Source organism: Sebastes fasciatus, chromosome 23 (genome assembly GCF_043250625.1).
Source record: "Sebastes fasciatus isolate fSebFas1 chromosome 23, fSebFas1.pri, whole genome shotgun sequence".
Taxonomy (NCBI): Eukaryota; Metazoa; Chordata; class Actinopteri; order Perciformes; family Sebastidae; genus Sebastes; species Sebastes fasciatus.
The window spans coordinates 1,373,334-1,391,107 of NC_133817.1; the positions used below are offsets into that span (position 1 = coordinate 1,373,334).

At 41.0% G+C, this 17,774-nt stretch overlaps 1 protein-coding gene, 2 long non-coding RNA genes and 1 pseudogene across 3 annotated transcripts in view; 2 read left to right on the top strand and 2 right to left on the bottom strand.

The window, feature by feature from the left end:
- Positions 1-13,954, bottom strand: part of LOC141761945 (uncharacterized) — a 52,744-nt gene extending 38,790 nt beyond the window's left edge. The window contains exon 1 of the long non-coding RNA XR_012592670.1: positions 13,818-13,954. This is a non-coding gene — a long non-coding RNA (uncharacterized LOC141761945). The remainder of the gene's footprint in view (positions 1-13,817) is intronic.
- Positions 1-17,774, top strand: part of LOC141761902 (uncharacterized) — an 85,341-nt gene that overhangs the window by 15,456 nt on the left and 52,111 nt on the right. The window lies entirely within an intron of this gene.
- On the top strand, positions 1,237-16,678 carry LOC141761942 (protein NLRC3-like; annotated as a pseudogene).
- On the bottom strand, positions 2,453-6,283 carry LOC141761946 (uncharacterized). Its single transcript, XR_012592672.1, has 2 exons — positions 5,912-6,283; positions 2,453-2,845 (listed from the first exon to the last, which is right to left on the bottom strand). It is a non-coding gene; the product is annotated as an uncharacterized LOC141761946 (long non-coding RNA).

The following is a 17,774-nucleotide window of genomic DNA, read 5'->3' on the forward strand; positions in this document are numbered from 1 at the left end:
AAAACTACATTTACCATAATGCTTTGCTGTCTTGTTTATTTTGTTTTCCTGGGTAATGAGCCAATGGGGCTGACAGTAATGTTGTTATGGATACCAGCACACATAGGGGTCAAAGGAAATGAAATGGTAGATAAGATTGCAAAGAAGGCTACAAAAAATAAGGACATTGATTTGACAGTTATAGCTTCAGCAAAACAGAAATGAAGAGCATTATGAAACAGAGACTGAGGGAAAGAGAAGCAATGGGAGGAAGAGAGGAAAGGACGGTGGTTTTACAGAGTTCAGAGGAAAGTGGGAGAAATGAAGGAGAGATGAGACAATCAGATCAAGACTTAGATTAGACACACTGGACTAAACAGCACACTATTTAAAACAGGTAAACATGACACAGGTAGATGTGATTACTGTGGACAAGAGGAAACGGTGGAGCATGTCGTGTTGCATTGTGGGAGATATGAGGAAGAAAGAAGGCCTCAAAGAGATTAAAGTACACTTTGATTTAATAGATATTTGTAATGGAAAATGACATTGTATGTAATGATGTCTCTTTATGCAACAGTGGAGAGTTCCTGTCTGTGTGCTCTTCGTCTCATGTAGTGGGAAAGTACTGAGTGTTGACTTTTACTGGGACACTGTCTGAGTTAAACAACTCCTTTTCTCACAGTCCCTGTTGTAGATTTCTATATAATCACATTGTAATAATCTCCTGCAGTGCACTCTTCTGCAGACTTTGTGTGACTCTGTATAACCAGTGCCTCTTCTTGCAAGAATAAAATACAACAAAGACATTTCATCTGTTTGAGATCCTTATTTCAACGTTCATTAGGACTCATCTCGGAATATTGACAGAATTTCCATTACATATTCTACAAAAGAACTCACTAAATGAGTGTTATAGAACATTATTTCAGTATCTTAGACAAATTAATATGATTGGAAAAATATGAGGTTGTTTGTTTTCCTTTTTTCTTTTCTTTATTTTGATTTTCTTTATTTTTTTGGGATATAGTAATTATTAGTCATTATTTATTTAATTTTATTTATTTATTTATTTATTTTTTCCTGCCAATCTACTGCTCCACACTCCAGTCCAGTAGGTGATGGTAATGCACCAAATCGTTGTTTGCCAACGAAGAAGAAGAAGAAGCTAACCAACAGTGAACTCTTCTCTTCTCTGCAGCATGTCTTCAGGAAGACCAGCTTGACTATTTTCTGTCATTTTGACCAGAAAGTGATTTTTCGTAGTTGGTGCTGCAGCCTTTAACCTTTAACCTTTAACCTCTAACCAGCATGGATGAGAACACTTTAAAGCAGCTGGTGAAGCTCACTCAGGATGGACAGGTTGACTCTCTGCAGAGACTGATCAGCAGCTCTGAGGTTCAGTCTGTCAGCAGGAGACACTTCGGTCGGTCTGGGGACACCCTGCTGCACCATGCTGCCAGGAGAGGACACCTGGACATGCTGCAGTATCTCATAAAGCAGGTGTGCATGGATGTGGAGCTGCACAACAACGACTACAAGAGGCCTCTGCACGAAGCTGCTTCCATGAGCCACCAGGCCTGTGTTAGCTACCTGCTGCAGGAAGGAGCCAACGTGGACAGTCTGAAGAAAGCTGACTGGTGAGGATGATTAATGCATGTTAAACCAGGGAGCAGATGATATAAAAAGAAATGTTGTGTATGCATGCAGCGCCCTCTGTTGGCTTTAAATATGCCTTATTTTGCTGTGTGCATCAGCTGAACCTCATCATGCAGCAGGCAACATCACACATCCCCAGAGACTCAGGGGGCTTTGTGAGGATGCTTGAAGACGAGGCTTTCTGTGTTTTCCTGACATTGTTCCATAAGATCATGCCACAGGTGGACATGCTTTTCAACCAGCTGCAGAAGAGGAACATGGACCCTGTCTTCATCAGAGCACTGGTCCAGAGGTTCACAGACAGCATGCTAACCATCAGATAAATAACTCCCAGATATTTACTATTAGCTGATAAAGCTGTTGTTAGAAAGATGAGTTGCTCACTTCCAACAGTCTGTAAAAGCCTGAATGTGCCTTGTCATCAAAGTGAATGAACATCATAGAAAAGCACATCACAATAATATCTGTTTAGAAGTTTAAAAAGGAAAGAGACAATCAGAGTTGGATAATAATGCAGGTAAAGTAGTTATTAAACACAATCCACCAGGTCAGCTTCTAGAAGAGGCCTAGTTGTTATTGAAGATGAATTTAATTGTTATGCAGACTATACGCAGGCTAAATGCACAGCAGAATAACACTACATTGCATCTGGATCATGAATGTAATATAAAAAAAAGTGAATTATATAACCATACTGTAAACAACAGTGAGTATATTGCACACAATGAATAGAATTGCACATGGATCCAGTTCTCTTTATACATCCATGATCAAAACCAATACCAGCCATTTCTCATATTATAGAAGATAAATATTTGCTTGTAACAAACAGAAAGAATGAGATAAACTCTGAATTCAGTCGAGGCTTCACTTCAGTTTCTCAACTGACTACAAACAGATTACGTCTGGATTTAGGTGTAAAGTCAGCTCCTTCATATTTAATATGTTTGATGTCAAATAAACAAACAGAACTGATTAACATGCGTACTCTAGATTTTATATTCACTAATCATGTCCGTACAGGAGGATTCCAGTTTCATGTGTGACTCTGCCAGTTTTCACGTTACATGACTGAACACAGACACATGAAGTCGCCCGTGGAGCTTCTTCCCTCAGAAATCCGTGTTGAAGCGGTCGTTCTCACCACCGTTCATGTTCTGTTGTTCCTGCTGGAGCTGCTTTCTGCCAGCAGATGTCACCGTTCCCTCTGTTTTAGCACAAAGGAGGTTTATCAGAATGGATGCAGTGAACACTGAACTGATGCTGTGAATGCTTTCTTCCTGACTGACTTGGTGTTGTAAAGGTTAAGTGTCATCATGATGTAGTTAAACTGGATTTAAAATGATGGAAACTGGATTTGAAATTAAACTCGGCACACAAGTTTCACAAACGTCCACTTGGACTCAAGTATGACCTGATTAGAGTTTGCTGGTCAAAGGTCAAAGGTCATGATGACATGATGAAGTGATGACATTTTGGACAGACGTGGATGTAAACTGTAACTTGACTGGTTGGGGGAGGCAGACAACCGTGGGGCGGGAATTCTAGTTTCTTTCTTTTTGAAGACAAAACAAGTTTATTTATTCCATCAATGTTTAAGTATTTAGAGTTAACTCATTTTAAAATAAGTTATCTAACTTTGTGATATGAACAAAGAAACGTAGCTAACGTTAGTGTTAACGGACACTTTCACTTTTTAAAACTTCAACATGTTTCTGTGGTTTTCTGTCCACATTTGAAGATGAACTAATATCTGTTACTGCTCTGGACAGTGAACTCATCATCGTAGTAAAGATGAGACTGCAGCTATTCTGTCATATTAGTATTCAACAGAACCTCTTTAACATCTCACACAGTAAATCAAAGTTGACAGTGTTCCTCAGCAGGGAGAGAAAAGTGCATGTAGAATTGTAGACATGAGTGATGACATCGAATGCCAACTTCTGGAAGGAATAAAGGCAAGCCCATACTTTGCCATACAGCTGGACGAGTCGACTGACGTTAGCAATGCCGCTTTATTGTTCGTTTTTGTAAGATACTGCAAGGACAGTAATCTTCACGAGGATCTATTGTTTTGCAAGGAGCTTCCAACAAGAACAACGGCAGATCATGTAATGCGCTGCCTTGATGATTACTTCACCGAAAAAGGTCTCGATTGGAAATACTGTACAGGTGTTTGCACAGACGGCGCTGCATCAATGACGGGAAGACATCGTGGTGTTGTCCAACAGATCCAGGAGAGGGCGCCAGACGCCAGGTGGACGCACTGTTTGTTACATCGGGAAAGTCTAGCTACAAAGCAGATGTCACCAGAACTGCATGAAGTCATGAACGTGGCTGTGAAAACTGTTAACTATATTAAGAAAAATGCACTCAACTCAAGGTGTTTTGCTGCTTTGTGTGAAAGACTTGATGCAGATCATTTGCAGATCTGTTGTACCACAGTGAAGTAAGGTGCTTAATGGCCTTTTTGAACTGAGAGAAGAAGTGCACACATTTGTGGAAGAGCAGCACTCCCCTCTTGCTGAGCATTACACTGATGGTAAACTGGCCTACTTATCAGATCTATCTGACCAGTTAAATCAGCTCAATATATCAATGCAAGGCAGAAACAGCACAGACCAAATTGAGGGCTTCAAGAAAAAACGTCTTCTGTGGAACAGAAGAGTCAAGGAGGGACGATTTGACGTGTTTTCACTCCTCAGTGAAACTTTGGAAGCCACTCCTCATGTCAACATATCCAGTGTTATAACCCAGCATTTGACTCAGTTGTCAGGAAAGTTTACAGACTACTTCCCAGAAGATGCACGAGATGGAAACCTTTGGATTTTGGACCCTTTCTCTGTGGATCCTGCTTCAGAAGACATAGCTCTCTCCACTGTGTTGGAAAATTAACTGATGGAACTATCAGCAGACAGCAGCCTGAAGCTTCAGCTCACACAAGTAGACCTTGCTTCATTCTGGATACTGGCTGCCAGTCAATATCCCTCTCTGTCAAAACGGGCAATCAAATTTCTGTTGCCTTTCACCACCACCTATTTATGTGAGTCAGGGTTTTCCATTGTGACTGTCACCAAATCAAAGGCAAGGAACAAACTGAAAGCAACTTTGAATGCTACTCTGCGTGTCAGCCTCTCACCCATCCCACCACCACTTCATCTCATCATTTCCCAGAGGCAAGCCCGAGTGTCTCACTGAGGGTAAGCACAATATGTGTTTTGGTCATTACAGCTGACAGTGGCATAACACATATCTACAGCCCACTTTATTATCTGTTGTATAAACATGTTAGGTTTTTTACTCATTTATTTGGGAAGGTGGTCCTCGGAAATGTTTTGACAATCACAAGTGGGCCTTCAGTTGCAAAAGGTTGAGAACCCCTGTTCTAGTAGACGTTACAGTCCCAGTAGCTCCAGTTTGTGCCTCTCATGTCTGACCTTTAAACTCCAGTCACAGAGCTAAGCAGACTATTCTCTGATAAAGTCCTTCATCAGCAACACTTAGAGCTGTTTTAAAGACTCCACAAAGACTCTTCTGAACATCTGCTGCTAAATAAAAACACATTTTAATCACTTTACCAAGTTGTGATTGTATTTCTAAATCCAGCACGTCCTTGCTCTTTTTTTGTAAAACACAGTGAAACGTTCACACCTTTAGTATGATATCAGAAGAAACATCAAGATAAAGAAATGTAACTCATGATAATATAATACATTTTAAAATTGTGCTTCACACTGTACTAATTGAGCAATAAGATGTGTCATCTCTGGCTACCATCTGTGTTTGGATTATGAAAAAGAGTTGCACAGTTGCAACGCAGGAAAATGGCTGAAATGATTTTTTTATTGTGCAACAGACAGAATAATTTTTCATCCTGATATTCAGAAGAATTTTATTTGTATAAATCTGTAAAAGAAAACAAAACATTTTATATTATTTATACTAAATAGATTTATGAACATGATTTAAAGATGAAGCTGAGATCTCTCCATTCCTACACCACCATGTTCTTGTTTGGTTGCTTCGGCTGTGTTACTAGATCAGGTTTTACACCCTTCATTCACCACACAACCACTCATCCATCTGCTGACACACTGATCACACTGATTCATTCATTCATGCATTGATTGGTTATTGTATGTTTAATAATAAACTTGTACACCTCTCTTGTCATGGCTCATGAGCCGGGTCATGACACTCATAAACACATCACATTAAAAAGCACACACACACACACACACACACGCACACACACTCACTCAGATAAACTTACCTGACTTCCAGTAAATGGAGAGGGGAGGAGCCACACTGACCAGGTGATCCAGGTACATGAACAGGAAGAGAAGCCTGACTCTTAAAGTGTTTGACTCCATTTTGAGATAACGGAGCAGAAGACAGAAGACTGAAGATTGAAGACGTGCGTGCGTGCGTGTGTGTGTCAGGGTCGGCGCCAGAGTGTTAGGGGCGGACGGGCAATCAGCTTTGACAGGGGGGGCATTTCTTTCACCTCATATAGCCTTTATTAAGTGTATCTTTAACATTATCATGTTTCCTGAAAGAGATAAACTGACAGAGAGGTGTATACATACTGCCACTTGTGCGCACAGGCGCGCACACACGCATACACATGCTGTTATGTCCACAATAACAGCATGATCAGAATAACACCAGATCAGACTGGAGCTGAAGACGTAACCACCTCAAAGATGGGTTAGTAGTAGGCCTACTTGTTATCTTCCTACGTTCGTACTTTTTTTTTATTATCAGAAAACACACGTTTTATTTGTGATATTTACTGGAAATAACATACGATATAGCCAAGAGCAAGAAGGTTGTTATCTAGAGATCTTCTACAGACAGGAGGTACTGGAGGCTACAGATAACTCCGGCACGCCCTGGCCTGCCCTGCGTCTTGCCAGTGCCAGGGTCAAAATGAGCACACACACGGGTGCCGAGATAAACGGGGTTAAACAATACATTAATCTAACAGTCTGACTGATTTCTTCATAACTATAATTTAAGTTAATAAAGACTAAATGTGGCTGTTTCTCACCAGTTGTTGTCCCTGCTCAGCCTGCTGTAGTGTAACATTAGTCCATTGTTTTATTCCACAATACTGAACAGAATAATCCAGACAGGTAGAAGAAGTAAGATGTGAGAGGAGCACAGGATGTTTTTTACTCTCTTAGTCCTAATTGTGCTTTAATGCACCAGGTCTGTAGGTCTACTTCTCTCATTTTTTTCTATTGAGCTAGATTAAAAAAAACACTCAAACAGAGCGGATCAAAACGAGGCTTCTTACTGAAATATTGTAGTGACGGCTCATATTCCCCAGAGTTTCCATAGTTGTCTCTTTGCGCTGTGTGTTCGTGTTTTATTTGATCCATCAGTGAGATGGCTGTTATTTTTTTTGACAGGTAGCTCGTAATAAAGTTTCACTAGTGAACATTATTACATATAACTGCAAGCGTCAATGCTTGTGCTGAAAGTGTCAGTAATCAAGTTAATATTTTCATTTACATCCAGGACAACTGACCCGGTTTTCTCTGCTCATTTTATCTAAACTAATCAGCCGTTCCTCTCAATATGAGTGAGAGGAAACAATAGGAACCTTGTATCCGATAGAAGTCCAGACAAAACATCACGCCGTGCTGTGCAGCTCCGTGTTGCTGTGCAGCGCCGTGTTGCTGTGCAGCGCCGTGTTGCTGTGCAGCGCTGTGTTGCTCGTGACCAGTTAGGACCCTCCAATAGAAAACAACGTAATCAAGCCCAAGGACATGTCCTAGTTGTTTCCTAAATGCAAAACTATCACTGTTTTGTGCTTTATTTTGCATTGCAGTGTTAAGTCCTTCCATTACCAAACTGAATGACTTCATTTTACTTATAGCTTAGCTGTTATTTCAGTTTAGTTTTTTGTCAGGAGAGAATTCAGCTGAGGGGGCACAGTGACCTTTTTGGACGGGTCTGGACCCCCATGGCCCGCCCCTAACGCCGACGCTGCTGCGTGTGTGCGTGTGTGTGTGTGTGTGTGTTACTTCCTGTTCTCTTAACTTGTTTACTTTAAATGCTCACAGTCAGTGTTTCTGTTTGACCTCTCAGACTGACTTCAGATCAGAAGATGGAGGAAGAGGAGGACAGAGCAGAGTCTCTAGTCTCCGGTCGTCTGTCTATGAAGAGTGACCGGTCCAAAGGTGCTATTGTGAACTTCAGTAATGAACCTGGACCCTCGGAGTCAAAGTAAGAGAGCTGCTACTAACTCATTTATAGGACTCATTTTCTCTTTCCTCTACCAATTTTCTGTTGATTTTGTGTTTCTATTTTAAAATTTCTACTAAAATGTATTTTCTAACTGAAGTTTAACACACTTTTTGTGACAGAAAGAATGAATTTGTGCATTCTTCCTCTTTGTATCTGTGACAGCTGTCAGTCACCCAGAACAGCTGTAATCTAAGAGGACTAATACAAACTTTAAAGCACATTATTGACAGTAGCAGTAGTTTGTGTGTTTAGAGCTACTGAAATGTCTTTGTCATCAGAGAGTTTATCAAGGATTCATGTGATGTGAATAAAATCATCTTGGTGTTTGCAGAGTTCAGTCCAGACCGAGAGCAGAGTCTCCAGTACCCAGCTGTCTGTCTATGAAGAGTGACTGGTCCAAAGATGCTGTTGTGACCTTCAGTAATGAACCTGGACCCTCAGAGTCAAAGTAAGAGACTGTTTCTACTGTAAGCTGACCTGATGGATGATGATGCATTGAGGATGAAGACTAAATGTTCTGCTAACAGATTTATATTCCTGATGCAGAACTATTAGTGCAGATGCTGTTTCAACCTCAGATGGATCTTAGTCTGGGTTTTATAACCACAAACTACTGATTGTATTTCTGTAACAAAACACCTGAGAACCTCCATTTCACAATTTACACGTCAAGAAAATGTTCATATTTTTGCCTGAACGTTGAAGTCACTGTAAAGATTTACAACTATTCAAAATCTGAAAGAATGAGCTTCAAATGTGTAATTCATTCTCTCACATTTCTCCTCAAAATACTGTGTTGGTTTGACTTCTCATAAAATCAGCTGTTATGGCAGCTTTTTTTTAAAGGGGGGTTGTACGTATACTCTCGTGTTCTGGGAGGTAAAATTACTGCTTTTGTGAATGTAGTCTGGTGGCTTTGAAGAGAGCGATATAACGGCTTCAGTTCCCCGTCAGAAAGGGCTGTCTGATGGTGAGGTAAAGGGCTGTCTGATGGTGAGGTAAAGGTCTGTCTGATGGTGAGGTAAAGGGCTGTCTGATGGTGAGGTAAAGGGCTGTCTGATGGTGAGGGAAAGGACTGTCTGATGGTGAGGTAAAGGGCTGTCTGATGGTGAGGTAAAGGGCTGTCTGATGGTGAGGTAAAGGACTGTCTGATGGTGAGGTAAAGGGCTGTCTGATGGTGAGGTAAAGGGCTGTCTGATGGTGAGGTAAAGGGCTGTCTGATGGTGAGGTAAAGGACTGTCTGATGGTGAGGTAAAGGCAGGGTCGGCGCCAGAGTGTTAGGGGCGGACGGGCAATCAGCTTTGACAGGGGGGGCATTTCTTTCACCTCATATAGCCTTTATTAAATGTATCTTTAACATTATCATGTTTCCTGAAAGAAATAAACTGACAGAGAGGTGTATACATACTGCCACTTATGCGCACAGGCGTGCATGCACGCATACACATGCTGTTATGTCCACAAACACAGGTTATAAACTAACACCGTGTCCTAACTGGATGCGAGCGTCCGACTATCACGCTGCATCGCACATCGGACGCTCTCTGTCCACTGAATACGTTAAATCTGCAATTCTGTTACGTCATGTAAACAAACCAGGAACATATCAGCTGTGAGCTCCAGATCAGACTGGAGCTGAAGACGTAACCACCTCAAAGATGGGTTAGTAGTAGGCCTACTTGTTATCTTCCTACGTTCGTACTTTTTTTTTTTTATCAGAAAACACACGTTTTATTTGTGATATTTACTGGAAATAACATACGTTATAGCCAAGAGCAAGAAGGTTGTTATCTAGAGATCTTCTCCAGACAGGAGGTACTGGAGGCTACAGATAACTCCGGCACGCCCTGCGTCTTGCCAGTGCCAGGGTCAAAATGAGCACACACACGGGTGCCGAGATAAACGGGGTTAAACAATACATTAATCTAACAGTCTGACTGATTTCTTCATAACTATAATTTAAGTTAATAAAGACTAAATGTGGATGTTTCTCACCAGTTGTTGTCCCTGCTCAGCCTGCTGTAGTGTAACATTAGTCCATTGTTTTATTCCACAATACTGAACAGAATAATCCAAACAGGTAGAAGAAGTAAGATGTGAGAGGAGCACAGGATGCTTTTTACTCTCTTGGTCCTAATTGTGCTTTAATGCACCAGGTCTGTAGGTCTACTTTCTCTCATTTTTTTCTATTGAGCTAGATTAAAACAAACATGCAAACGGAGCGGATCAAAACGAGGCTTCTGACTGAAATATTGTAGTGACGGTCATATTTCCCAGAGTTTCCATAGTTGTCTCTTTGCGCTGTGTGTTCGTGTTTTATTTTAACCATTAGTGAGGTGGCTGTTATATTTTTTGACAGGTAGCTCGTAATAAAGTTTCACTAGTGAACTTTATTACATTTAACTGCGAGCGTCAATGCCTGTGCTGAAAGTGTCAGTAATCAAGTTAATATTTTCATTTACATCCAGGACAACTGACCCGGTTTTCTCTGCTCATTTTATCTAAACTAATCAGCCGTTCCTCTCAATATGAGTGGCAGGAAAAAATAGGAACCGTGTATCCGACAGAAGTACAGACAAAACATCACGCCGTGCTGTGCAGCGCGGTGTTGCTGTACCGCGCGGTGTTGCTGTGCAGCGCGGTGCTGCTGTGCAGCGCTGTGCTGCTGTGCAGCGCGGTGCTGATGTGCAGCGCTGTGTTGCTCGTGGCCAGTTAGGACCCTCCAACAGAAAACAATGTAACCAAGCCCAAGTACATGTCCTAGTTGTTTCCTAAATGCAAAACTATCACTGTTTTGTGCTTTATTTTGCATTGCAGTGTTAAGTCCTTCCATTACCAAACTGAATGACTTCATTTTACTTATAGCTTAGCTGTTATTTCAGTTTAGTTTTTTGTCAGGAGAGAATTCAGCTGAGGGGGCACAGTGACCTTTTTGGACGGGTCTGGACCCCCATGGCCCGCCCCTAACGCCGACGCTGGGTAAAGGTCTGTCTGATGGTGATACTGTCTGTTTTTGGAATATTTGAATTCATGTCTTCATTTGATAGTTGACAGTAGAAAGTGGCAGAAAACATATTGACATTAAAAATGAACACCAAGGACACCAGAGTTACATGCTGTGTGTCTCAGACTGCTGGTCTACCTCAATATTTAGACCACTTCTAACCTCAGTTCATGAGCAAGTTGCAGTTCTTTTATATAGTTATATAGTTTATATAGTTAATTCGCCTCCAAAATAATATCAATGTTTTATAAATGTCCGTTGTTCCTCTTTAATAAAGAAACTTCAGCCAGATCACTAAATGTTTAATAAGACAGTCAGACAGGAAAAGCAGCTAATTCTTGTTTATTAAAGCAGGAGAGTTCAAATAAAGGAACATCTTCATCACAGACTGAATGCTGAATTCACTACCAACACTTTAACTCTTCTCTGTGACCATCTGAGCTTCAGTGTCGGACAAGTCTGGATATTCTTCACCAACAATCAACAAATGATTTTAATAATAAAGTAATGTCTCCACAGAGAGAAGAAGAGGAGTCATGCTTCTGTGGAGGAGCCGATAACCAGATCCAGAACAAGACCTGGACCTCAGACAGCCAGTCAGACCAGAACAAGACCTGGACCTCAGACAGCCAGTCAGACCAGCACTGTCCAAAGTAAGACTGTAGATGTGTCTGCTGATGTCTTCATGTCTGTAAACTTGTTGTTTTAATATCCTGACTATTGTTGTGACAACTGTTTCAGATCTTCTCCATCATACATATCTGCTCTGCATCACTTGTACTTTGTTCTCCTTTGAGAGAAAATCTGAACCCAGAAGAAATAATGTTATATTTGTATGTTTTGTTTTTATGATAGCACTCCGTCTTTGCATCAACCAATCAGAATGATTTTTGTTCTCCATCTGCATAGATGGAGAACTATTAATCTCTGTAAAGCAACAACATCACTGTTCTATCCCAGACAGACAGACATACTGATGAAAGGGGAGTTATCTTCTTGTCATTGTCGTATAACAATACATGCTCATGGAGGATCTCTTGTTGGGTCTCTAAATTATAGAGTACGGTCTAAACCTGCTCTATATGAAAAGCATCTTAAGATAACTTCTGTTATGATTTGACGCTATATAAACATAAATTGAACTGAACTGAACTGAACAGGAGCCACAGACTTTGAACAACATTATCTTTCCTGCTACAGTCTTCTTCTCTGACTTACAAACACACGTCTGGTCCTGCAGAGCGACACGTTGAAACACTATTACAAATAAATATAGAAATCACGTTGACGTTAGTTTTGACTTCAAGAAGGGATGATGACTTTATAACCTTTACTTCTTTATATGTTCTTATATTGATTATTTTCATATTGGCATTAGAAATAATGAGTTTCTTTGTTTTGTCTTAAACTTTGTTTCTCTCTTTCAGCAGATAGAGGTCTGCAGGAGGTTGTAGATGAACATAAGATCAGTCTGAATAGAGGTCTGCAGGAGGTTGTAGATGAACATAAGATCAGTCTGAGGAGGAGATGTGAACGTGTGACTGAAGGAACTGAAGGAAGTGATGGAACAGGAAGTGGAACCCTCCTCAACAGGATCTACACTGAGCTCTACATCACAGAGGGACAGAGTGAAGAGGTTAATACCCAACATGAAGTGAGGCAGCTTGAGACAGCTTCCAAGAAGAAGACCCTCCATGACGCTCCAATCAAGTGCCAGGACATCTTTAAAGCCTTACCTGACCAACAGGGACACATCAGAGTCGTTCTGACGAACGGCGTCGCTGGCGTTGGAAAAACCTTCTCAGTGCTGAAGTTCACTCTGGACTGGGCAGAGGGCTTGGAGAACCAAGATGTCAGTCTGGTGGTTCTGCTTTCGTTCAGGGAGCTGAACTTGATCAGAGATGAGCAGTACAGTCTTCTCATGCTGCTCCATGTTTTCCATCCAACATTACAGAAGGTCACAGCAGAGAAGCTCGCTGTCTGTAAAGTTCTGTTCATCTTTGACGGTCTGGATGAAAGCAGACTTTCACTGGATTTCAAGAACAACGAGGTTGTGTCTGATGTCACCCAGAAGTCATCAGTCAACGTGCTGTTGACAAACCTCATCCAGGGGAATCTGCTTCCCTCAGCTCTCGTCTGGATAACTTCCCGACCTGCAGCAGCCAATCAGATCCCTCCTGCATGTGTTGACAGGGTAACAGAAGTACGAGGCTTCACTGACGCCCAGAAGGAGGAGTACTTCAGGAGGAGAGTCAGTGATGAAGAGCTGTCCAGCAGAATCATCTCACACATCAAGACATCCAGGAGCCTCCACATCATGTGTCTAATCCCAGTCTTCTGCTGGATCACTGCTACAGTTCTGGACCACATGTTGACTACAGACCAGAGAGGAGAGCTGCCCAAGACCCTGACTGACATGTACTCACACTTCCTGTTGGTTCAGACAAAGAGGAAGAAGCAGAAGTATGATGAGGGACGTAAGACGAGTCCACAGGAGCTGACGGAGGCTGACAGGGAAGTTCTTCTGAAGCTGGGGAGGCTGGCGTTTGAACATCTGGAGAAAGGAAACATCATGTTCTACCAAGAAGACCTGGAGCGGTGTGGTCTGGATGTCACAGAGGCCTCGGTGTACTCAGGAGTTTGTACAGAGATCTTCAAAAGAGAGAGTGTGATCTTCCAGAAAACAGTCTACTGCTTTGTTCACCTGAGCATTCAGGAGTTTCTGGCTGCAGTCTACATGTTCCACTGTTACACAAACAGGAACACAAAGGTACTGGAGGACTTCCTGGGAAAAACATATGTTCATTTAACCCTGTATGTCTTCCTGAAGAGAGCCATGGAGAAATCCCTTGAAAGTAAAAATGGCCACCTGGACCTGTTTGTTCGCTTCCTTCATGGCCTCTCTCTGAAGTCCAACCAGAAGCTCTTAGGAGGTCTGCTGGGTCGGACAGACAACAGTCCAGAAATCATCCAGAGAATCATCAACAACCTGAAGGAGATGAACAGAGTTAATACCTCTCCTGACAGAAGCATCAACATCTTCCACTGTCTGACGGAGATGAACGACCACTCGGTACATCAGGAGATCCAAGACTTCCTGAAGTCAAAGAACAGATCAGAGAAGAACCTCTCTGAGATCCACTGCTCAGCTCTGGCCTACATGCTGCAGATGTCAGAGAAGGTTCTGGATGAGTTGGACCTGAACAAGTACAACACAACATCAGAGGGACAACGGAGACTGATTCCAGCTGTGAGGAACTGCAGAAAAGCTGTGTACGTCCAGATGTGATTAACTTTATAGATCAGTGTAGATTAGTAGTTTAGTTCTTAAAATATACACATTATAAATTATTCTTAAAATATAATATTCTTATAAGTGTTCCACGTGTTTATTACATAAATATGTCAGTTGTATTTTGTCACAGATGTTCTTGAGCTGTTTCAAATGTTGAGTTAAAATGTTTCAGTAGGTTGTGTTTCTAGCTGTCAAGTTAATGAACACTTATTCTATTTATTTCTAATAATTGTTACATTTTACAGTTTTTTCTTATTTATCTTTCTGGGTGATGGAGACGACATGTGAACCTGGTAAAACAAATAAAAACAAACAAAGATCAGCTGTCTGGTGGAGCGCTGGGTCTAACCGGTGTAACGGCAGCAACAGAACGTTTGCTGATCCGGCGGGGAGTCGGGGCGGTCCTGGGATCAGAGTCCTGGTGCTGGGGTTTGCACTGGCTGAATTTGAGCTAACTGCTAACTGGGGGTACGTCTCCTGGAGCTGCCGCACAATCTACTCCCGGCGAAGCAGCCTCCTGGCGAAGCAGCCTCCCGGCGGCGAGGAGGACGAGGAGGGGGTTCGAGCCAATTTCTCGTTTCTGCTTCTTCTGATTTAATCCAGACGGTGCAGTGTCCGTTCAGAGCATGTCTGTTCAGAACGGGCTGAATGCTTGCAGCTTTCTCCAGAACCGCTCGAACAAACAACTTCACACTCGACATTGTGCTTCGTTGGGTCCCGAGCAACACACCTGCCATCCAAAACAAAAACCTAGAAAACGATAATAAATTCAGATTAAGTTCTGAGAAGTTGATGAAAGAAAAGCTGCTAAAATCAGGAAGACACCACAGTAACTGTAGAAAGTAAAATAATACTTTAACACGTTGCAGAGACACACGGTAAAATAATACTTTAACACGTTGCAGAGACACACGGTAAAATAATACTTTAACACGTTACAGAGACACACGGTAAAATAATACTTTAACACGTTACAGAGACACACGGTAAAATAATACTTTAACACGTTACAGAGACACACGGTAAAATAATACTTTAACACGTTACAGAGACACACGGTAAAATAATACTTTAACACGTTACAGAGACACACGGTAAAATAATACTTTAACACGTTACAGAGACACACGGTAAAATAATACTTTAACACGTAACAGAGACACACGGTAAAATAATACTTTAACATGTTACAGAGACACACGGTAAAATAATACTTTAACACGTTACAGAGACACGGTAAAATAATACTTTAACACGTTACAGAGACACGGTAAAATAATACTTTAACACGTTACAGAGACACACGGTAAAATAACACTTTAACACGTTACAGAGACACGGTAAAATAATACTTTAACACGTTACAGAGACACACGGTAAAATAATACTTTAACACGTTACAGAGACACACGGTAAAATAATACTTTAACACAAGCTCTTTGGTGGATTATGTGTTTTTCAGGAGATGCTTGGACAGATTCAGAAAAGATGGAAATACACAGCTTCCACCAATAACAGCGGTCTGATGAATATATAACAGCAGAATGGTAGAATTCAGACTTTTTAAGAGATCTTATACACACCAAAGATCAATGTTGTGTTTTTAATGCTGAAACACTGATAACATCTTTCTGATGACATCATGTTGAAAATAATGCAACCTTATTGGTTCATTAATTGTGTTTGTGAGCTGAATACGTTTGATGCTCAGAAAAGAGTGTTAATGACAAAACGCCATGCAGTCATCAAAATATCTAGTTATATGAATGTTTGATTATGTACAGGTCTAATATTATTACATGATTTGTTCCATTTCTCTACCATTTGGCAGCAGTCACTGAATTTTCCCATTTATGGACGTGAACCTGACAGCAGCAGGTAGCAGCAAAGAGAGGTCATCTTTATCAACTGTATTATTATTACTTATTCACTGAGTTTTAAAAATGCTTTTCTAATCAAGAAGGCCTCATGCTAACTTTGTGGAGACAGACCTGGGATCAGATCACACTGACAGACTGGACATTAGGGAAGCCTCAATGTAACTACATGTTCTCTCTCTTCATCTGCAAGATTAAAGAAAAACAAAGATTAAAAGTCTGCAGGTTTGAGAGAGAGTGATGAGAATTATTGTTTCATGTCAGACAGTGAGATAAGATTAGCTGAACCACTGATGTGAGGAACAAATGTTAATCAAAGAAGTATACATCAAACTGTTTAGTCATCAAATGCATGAAGTAAATATAAACTGTCCTCTTTCATAATAACATATTTTTTAATTTTTGTGTCATGACAGACTTTCTAACTGTGGACTCTCAGATACTCACTGTGAAGTTGTGGCCTCAGCTCTGAAGTCCAACCCCTCCCATCTGAGAGAGCTGAACCTGAGTAACAACAACAACCTGAAGGATTCAGGAGTGAAGCTGCTTTCTGCTGGACTGGAGAGTCCAAACTGTAGACTGGAGACTCTGAGGTCAGTTCACTGACTGTAGTTTATGTAGTTTGTACACAAACTCTCTACGCACACAGCAGAAGCTTCAGTTGGTTGCAATCTCCTTACGTCACCGCTGGATTCTGCTAGATCCTACACACTGGACCTTTAACCACAAACCGTATTTCAGGCATCTAACTAAAAACCCATTGACCTCCAGACGAGGGAACAGGAAGTGCTAAAATGCTAACTCATCTCTGGGTTTTAGGACTCATTCCTGTAGCTCTCTATGTGAACATGTCTAAAGGTGCAGCACTCTTCAACAAACACGTATTGCACCAACTTAAAGGCACATAAGTGATGATTATGAACGACACCATCTAATCAGAGGTTTCTATGGTTCTCAGTTATTCCCACGTTCTTGTTGACAGCAGATCTAACTGTGCTCTGTTTTCATGTCAGCATTGTCTAATTATTTGAAGCCACAGACATTTAGATTGCATCAAAAACCAAATAAATATTCTGCATCAGAAACATCTTTGCAGGTTCATATTTCTCTCAAGTCTATCTGAATACAATACTCACATGTTCATATGTACATTCAAAGAGTTATTGATGTCTGTCATCATTCCTTCTGTCTGTGAAGCAATCCCCGTTTAACCTGAGTGTTACGAGATGAGGACTAAATCCACCGTCTTGTTCTGTGTAAAATGACCTGTAAAGTTGATCTTAAACTAATCGGAGGCTTCAGCAGTCTGAGTTAGACGTATTAGGGCTGGGTGACTTGGACAAAATCAAATATCATGATATTTTTGACCACATACTTCGATATCGATATTGCGACGATATTGTAGGATTGACCATTGGTGCTTTCACAAATTATTTACACCATGAGATTTTTGATAAATAATCATCAGTAATGTGGATCTCATGACGAAGTGTAAATGACAAATAATAGAACAGCTAGAACAGTCTGGTAAGTTCAGATAATTACATCCCTTTATTGAAATGTAGCCTTTAAAACCAGGAAAAGACGACACTGATGCCATATCACGATAAAACAATATCCAAAATCTAAGATGATATCTCGTCTCATATCACGATATCGATATAATATGGATATATTGCCCAGCCTTAGTATGTATCCAGTC